This window comes from Lampris incognitus, chromosome 9, assembly GCF_029633865.1.
Source record: "Lampris incognitus isolate fLamInc1 chromosome 9, fLamInc1.hap2, whole genome shotgun sequence".
NCBI lineage: Eukaryota > Metazoa > Chordata > Actinopteri > Lampriformes > Lampridae > Lampris > Lampris incognitus.
Window position 1 is genome coordinate 4,750,189 of NC_079219.1, and position 8,004 is coordinate 4,758,192.

Consider the following 8,004-nt stretch of genomic DNA (forward strand, 5'->3'; position numbering starts at 1 on the left):
GCCGGCCGCCCAGTGACTGCTGGGATAGGCTCCAGCATCCCCGTGACCCTGAGAGCAGGATAAGCGGTTTGGATAATGGATGGATGGATGGATGGATGGATGGATGGATGGAGGTTATAATGAAACTGTAAGTTACAATGAAACGTGTTCTCTGCATGTAACCCATCCTATTGTATAGGAGCAGTGGGCAGCTGCAGCACCCGGGGACCAACTCCAGTTCTTCTTTCCATTGCCTTGCTCAGGGGCACAGGCAGGAGTATTAACCCTAACACACATGTCTTTTTGATGGTGGGGGGAAACCGGAGCACCCGGAGGAAACCCACACAGACACGGGGAGAACAGGCAGACTCCACACAGAAAGGACCTGGGACGGCCTGGGGTTCAAATCCAGGACCTTCTTGCTGTGAGGCAACAGTGCTAACCACTGGACTGCCGTGCCGCCCTAAACTAGTTACATCTGGCATTCCATCCATTATCCAAACCGCTTATCCTGCTCTCAGGGTCACAGGGACGCTGGAGCCTATCCCAGCAGTCAGTGGGTGGCAGGCGGGGAGACACCCTGGACAGGCCGCCAGGCCATCACAGGGCCTAATGAGACGAAATGTCACATATCATCATATCTACAAATGAGGACATGGTTCAGAATATATGCTCAGATCGTCCACTTAATACTCCCAGATAAGAGACGGTGAAGTTTGGTATGGGTTTAGTTTGGTATGGTGAAGGACAGGGTGGGGAAATGGCGCTGAGCGTTTTAATCAGCTGGGAGTGTAAACCGGGGTTAAAAGTAGATCTCGGTGGATGTCTTCAACCACGTCCTCATTTGTCAGTATCTCCAGATAAGTTGTGTATGGACGTGTTGTCTGTGAGACTGGGCGAGGTGAAGATGTTATATGAATGTGGACGTTGAAGGAGGCTGAACTGCAAGTTAAGTAGAATGTAAGGCACTTAATGAGGAAAAAGCACAAAAAGCTCAAGTTTATGTACTGTAATGAGGAAGGATACCAGCCAGAACTAAATATTTTGCAATAGGGAGACTTTTTTTGTTTTGCAATGAGAGTATTTCTCAATGCATCTTCATCACTGGTGCAGTTTTGTAATTTTACCTGGAAAAACACCCTCAGGGGTCCTCATAAATGAAACGATGTTGTCTTGGCAAAGCAAATATTTATGTGGTCAGTTTGCACATAATGTCAAAGCATTGCAGACTGGGGCCCTGAAGTTTGATTGCATTACAGTACGCATAGCTCCATATTTTGACGTTTCCTGCGGTGGAGCTGCCAGGATTAAAGTTTTAAACGCCAACAATTTATGGCTGAATCAGTTCCCCGGGCAGATATACAACTACATGCTTCGTCTAAATATCAGGGGTGATGAATTAAGAGTCCGGATGAAAAGCGTCAGGCTATAGTCTCGAAATTGGTTATTTAATGCAGCATGAGAAAAGCTCATTTTACCAATATGACGAGTTGTAGGTAACTTTTTTTTGTCGGTAACGCTTTATAACAACTACACAAATGAAGCATTAGTGAAGTATTAGTCACTACTGAATTCAGCATTTGTAAAGTATTTGTAAAGCAAGACATGCACCAATGGTTAGTGTGTTAATAGATGTTCATAAATACTTATTAATTCTGCAGTTCATGATTAATTCAGGTAGTTAGTAGTTGTCAGGTAAGTATTTTGTGTGAGCTCATCTAAAGTGAGGACTATCTATGTCTTACAAAGCATTTACACATGAGACTGAAAGACCAGCAGCACCTTGAGACCCACAAAAGTCTAAAGGATCATAGGATCCTTTAGAAAGTGTAAGTACATGATTAACACACTATTTACATGCACATTGGTGCATGTCTTGCTTTACAAATGCTTTACAAATACTTGACAAATACTTGACAAATACTTTACAAATGATGAATTCAGTAGTTACTAATACTTCACTAAAGCCTCATTGTGTAGTTATTATAGTGTTGCCTTTTTGTCAAATGTTGTTCATAGTCAGTAGCCTCTATTTGTGCCTTGAAAAGTTGAGGAGTTGCAGTTTTAATATAAAATGTCATAACAGGTCCTTTTTGTAAGCGTAAATGTTTTTACAACTGCCCTGCTGGATGCAGCCTATGGGGGGAGGCGGGTGGGGGGGGTTATAAAAGGAAGATTTGATGCAAATGTGGAGATAACACAGAGATTGGCGTAACTCAGAGCAAAACTCATTTCCTCTCTTGCAAGGAGAAATAATAAATTTTAAAACGCGGCGCTCGGCTTCCAGGAGGGAGATGTAGAACATTGATGAATTGCCCAAATTGGGTGCATGTTTTTATTGGATATGGTCATGTGTTAGCCTTTAGGAGTGTTTTTATGCTTTTGACTTTACAACTTATACAAGATTAAAGTCTTGGCTCTAAAATAAAGCCACACAAAAAAAAACAATAAAAACTTTTTTTTTTAAAAAGGGAGGGAGTGTATCAGCGTACGTATTGTGTGTGTTTGTTCTTTTCTTTAAGCCATCCCCGGAGATCGTGTGCTGCTGTACTGCGAGGTGGGCTTCGCAGGCAGGAAGGCCTTGCTTGGAGAGGAGAAAGGCCAAAAAAACCTCCATTAGGTTTCTGAATTCAAAGTACACAATGTGCTGAAGAGGCAGACAGGGTTCAGGTTTGCCTTGGGCCCCGGTCTGTTTTCAGACAGAGTCTATCGTGAAGTCCTCTCCATTGAGGTCTTGGCTGAGCTCCTTGTGTGGTCATGGCTTTGCAGAGCTCTCTGGTGTTGATGGTGTTTAAAATAGCGATGCGACAATATTTGCACAAACTTCTGGTGAATGTTGTCTACCGAAGCCGTAAAAAATCAGAATTCACACTGTTATATGTTTCACCGGGACTCAGAAGGTTCTCAATATTTTTACTTTTTGCAGTAGGTTGTAAAGACGGCTCATGCAACCCAGATAGCAAAATTGCTGTGGCCCGGACCCGTCCCACACCCGACACTGCATCCGGCCCACATACCGCATGGAATGATGGCACTTGGGCGGTCCGCTCCTGTTTGCCAGATCTGCGCCAGAACCAAGCCATAGCAATGCCGCATGTGCCATATATTTGCCAAAGGCGGCCTGTATTTGTTTCGCGATATTTGGGCCATATTCACCATTTACCACACGGGCCACTTCAGGGTCACATCCAGATCACACGTTGCCCAGAGCACCGCGTCTTCGCCAAAAAAGGCCCACATTTGATTTGGCATATTTGGGCCATATTTGCTATTATACATATGGGCCATTTCAGGTTCACATCCATTTTGTCAGGGCCAGAAGCAGGCCAGCAGTGCCGCATCATTGCCTGACGTGGCCCACATCCGGATGCTGTCTGGGAACGAGGAGGGAAATGTCTGATGTAGTAGACATGCACTCCTGACACGATACATCAGTGAAACCAACAGGACGTCAACACGAGGAAACTCCAGCTTTGGGAAGCCATACTTAAATTCCACAACAGAGCATGAGAAAAGTTATCCACAAAGATGCACATCACGGCTCGGGGGGGTAAGAGTGCAATTTGTGGCTTTCGGGTTGTTTTGGGCCAAAACACCACTTCATAAATAATTATAGCTACATTGGCTGTTTAACCATTGCTCTGGTTTCCACATACACTTGTTCAATGGAAAACAGAAGTTCTTTCAAGCTCGCAAAACTGCAAAATATACAATTAACGTATTCTGAAATTATAAAGTGGCATAACCCATCTCCAAACTTCTGTTTTGAGGCTATGAAGGAGTCAAGAGTTCAGCATTTCAGTGCAGCTTCAGTACACGGTTTTGTTCTTTCACCCCCCCTTTTTCTCCCCAATTATACATGGCCAACTACCCCACTCTTCCGAGCCGTCCCGGTCGCTGCTCCACCCCCTAGCAAAATTGCTGTGGCCCGGACCCGTCCCACACCCAACACTTCATCCGGCCCACATCCCGCGTGGAATGATGGCACTTGGGCGGTCCACGTCTTTTTGCCAGATCTGGGTCAGAACCAAGCCATAGCAATGCCAAATGTGCCACATATTTGCCAAAGGTGGCCCATATTTGTTTTGTGGTATTTGGGCCATATTCACCATTTACCACACGGGCCACTTCAGGGTCACATCCAGATCACATGTTGCCCAGAGCACCGTGTCTTTGCCAAAAAAGGCCCACATTTGATTTGGCATATTTGGGCCATATTTACTGTTATACATGTGGGCCACTTCAGGCTCGCATCCATTTTGTCAGGGCCAGAAGAAGGCCATCAGTGCTGCATCACTGCCTGAAGTGGCCCACATCCGGATGCTGTCTGGGGGAGGGCTGCAGACTACTACATGCGTCCTCTGATACATGTGGAGTTGCCAGCCGCTTTTCACCTGACAGTGGCAAATTTCAACAGGGGACATAACGTGTCCCCCTGAACAGGCGCCCTGACCGACCAGAGCAGGCGATATTTTAGCGACCAGGACACATACCCACATCCGGCTTTCCACCCGCAGACAAGGCCAATTGTGTCTGCAGGGACGCCCGACCAAGCCGGAGGCAACACTGGGATTCGAACCGGCGATCCCCGTGTTGGTAGGTAACGGAATAGGCTGCCATGCTACCCGGATGCCCAAACGCTTCAGTCCATGTTAACTAAGTTTCACACACAAATCAAACTCAACATACTTTATTAACCAGCTATATAACGTCACTATAGGTCAAAGGTCCCCAACCACCGGGCCACGGGCCGGCACCGGGCCGCAAGGAAACAATATGATTTAAATAAAAGCGTGGTCGCGTAATGCTAGAGGGCTTTTAATTTGAAAGGGATGCTTGAAGCGTGTACAATGACGTAATTCTATCCTCATCACGTGGCATTCGGCGGACCGATCGTAACTGACTTGATAACTCAAAGACGCGCACGGTCAACTCGCTACTAGCAGCTAGATAGCCACCATGAATGAGTACCGGTAAGAAACACCTCGCTGCTAGCAGCTAGTTAGCTACCATGAATGAGTACCGGTAAGAAACAACTCGCTGCTAGCAGCTAGTTAGCTACCATGACTACCGGTAAGAAACAACTCGCTGCTAGCAGCTAGTTAGCTACCATGAATGAGTACCGGTAAGAAACGACTCGCTGCTAGCAGCTAGTTAGCTACCATGAATGAGTACCGGTAAGAAACGACTCGCTGCTAGCAGCTAGTTAGCTACCATGAATCAGTACCGGTAAGAAACGACTCGCTGCTAGCAGCTAGTTAGCTACCATGAATGAGTACCGGTAAGAAACGACTCGCTGCTAGCAGCTAGTTAGCTACCATGAATGAGTACCGGGGTAAGAAACGACTCGCTGTTAGCAGCTAGTTAGCTACCATGAATGGGTACCGGTAAGAAACGACTCGCTGCTAGCAGCTAGTTAGCTACCATGAATGAGTACCGGTAAGAAACGACTCGCTGCTAGCAGCTAGTTAGCTACCATGAATGAGTACCGGTAAGAAACGACTCGCTGCTAGCAGCTAGTTAGCTACCATGAATGAGTACCGGTAAGAAACGACTCGCTGCTAGCAGCTAGTTAGCTACCATGAATGAGTACCGGTAAGAAACAACTCGCTGCTAGCAGCTAGTTAGCTACCATGAGTACCGGTAAGTAACAACTCGCTGCTAGCAGCTAGTTAGCTACCGTGAATGAGTACTGGGATAAGAAACAACTCGCTGCTAGCTACAGACGTCGCTTGAGAGTCTCTTCTAAGAGGCAGGGGAGATAAAAGGTCAAATGACGAGGAGTCGCAGAGGACGAGACGGCAAAAGAAAAGACGAGTCGTACCTAAAATTCGGCTTTATTGCGCCCCCTGTGTGTGGCGTGTGGAGACAGGCTGTCTAGTGAGGCAGCGAAGCCTCAAAACTGCCGCGGCGCCGAGGGTCCAGGAACCCTGCACCGGAGCACCAACCCGGGGGGCTCTCTGAGCGAAAGCGACGCGAGCCAAGCGGGACCGAGAGTCTGGCTGCAGGGACCCCAGACCACGACCCCAGACCAGGACCCCCGCTGACTAGTGAGACTGGTGAGTTGCAGTGTTGTTCTCTGTATGTTATGTTAATGCGAGGAATATATGCGCTGTGCTTGATATCCAAACGTTACGATACTATTGATCTATAAGCCTAATCTATATTCCGGTAGTTATTACCCCCCCCCCCCCCCCCCCGGTCCGCCAGAATATTAAACCGGCCCGCGGTGCAAAAAAAGGGCTGGGGACCCCTGAGATAGGTGGCCCATCTTCCTTCATGCAAGTATATCGCGTATGGAGGCTGGTTAATTCAGAGCAGGTGCGGCAACTTGATGTCCAGACGTCACCCCTAACTCTTTAAACCTCTGACCCCACACTTCACCTTTGACCCCCACCCGACCACTGAAAGGCTTCAAATCAAAGTGGCAACATATTGGAGCTTTGCCCTGTGGTGAGACATGTGTGATCTAATGCAGCAACTGCCTGGCTTTTCTGCTGAAAGGAGGAAACCTTTCTTGTGACATTTCCATCACCTTTTTTTTTATTATTATGACAATTTCTAATTTTAGCTGTACAGCCATTTGATGTTTGACCTCCAGTATCCTTCATTTTCTCTCCAAACGCACTATTCCTTCAACGAGAACAACGTGGTTGTCTACACTGTCTACCCTAAAAAGTATTTTTTCAACATCTATAAAGAGGGCTGTTATTAAACTAGACAAACATGGAACATTTTGTGCAATAAAAAGTTTTCATATTTGTCTAGTTAATGCGACAGGTATGCAACAAGTGTGTCAGTGGTGAAAAGGAAGTCAACGTTGTGATTTAATGACTCTCGCAAACTTTTCCTCAGACATTATCAATAGGACTGTTGGGCCTCATTCATCAATTGTTCGTACTTGCAAATTTGTTCTTACACGCCCATGGGATTTTTTTTAGCTCTCAATTTTTTTCTGACAGCCACCGGCAAAGCCCGGTGAATTATTTGTAATTCCTTCCCCCTAACATCTGTTGTCTACATCTTGCAACGAGCAGTCACCCAAGCTTGATGAGACGTCAGTGTTAGCCAGTTGGTGTCTAATTTTTTTTCTCTTTTATTTTATTTAAAAAAAAACAACATTCAAAATGCAACATATGCATATTAAACCTCTCGGGGTCACGGGGATGCTGGAGCCTATCCCTGCTGCCCAATGACTGCTGGGATAGGCTCCAGCATCCCCGCGACCCTGAGAGCAGGATAAGCGGTTTGGATAATGGATGGAGGGATGGGAAATAAAATATTTCACAAACCCATTGAACAGGATTAAAAATGAAAACCCAGGTAGACAAGACAGAACATAGTGAGGTAACCTGTAGGCCTTCGCATGGCTTCCAGCCTACAGACCCCCCCCACCAAATCAAAGAAAGCAAACAAAAAATACACGCATACCATACACACTACACTATTTAACCAAAATCCTACATCACCCTCCCTCCCTCCCTCCCTAATCACAGTAAAACTGCTCCCTTCCACAGATCCACTAATAAACTCTTCTTCTCTAACATAACTATTCAACATATTAGCATCTCTGAGTTGCTGTCTAAATACAGGGGTTACCCAGGTTCCATACTGGGCTGTGAGGCAACTTTCGGGGCAACAAAATCCCATGGGTGCATAAGAAGCAAATTTGTACAGGCTGATGAATGAGGCCCATTGTTCCCTTGTTTGTGGAGGACATTACAGATTATATGTGACTTTTAATTGCACCTTTCAAAGAAACGTTGACACGAAGGAATGCTTAAGCGAGCACACTTTTTACGGTGCCGCCACTGAATCGACGTGAACATTTCTCCATTACCGTTTGGTGTGACGTGGTACGGCAGTAAAAGAAAGGCAGCAGCTCGACAGAATCACCTGAACTCCCCTTCACTTCATACTCCCGTTCACCTCACGGGTTACTTCCTGTTTCATCACCCACCTGAGCGTCTTGCTCAGGTTTTTAATGCAATTTCAGCAATGTGTGATGGGTTGGTGTGTTGCTGT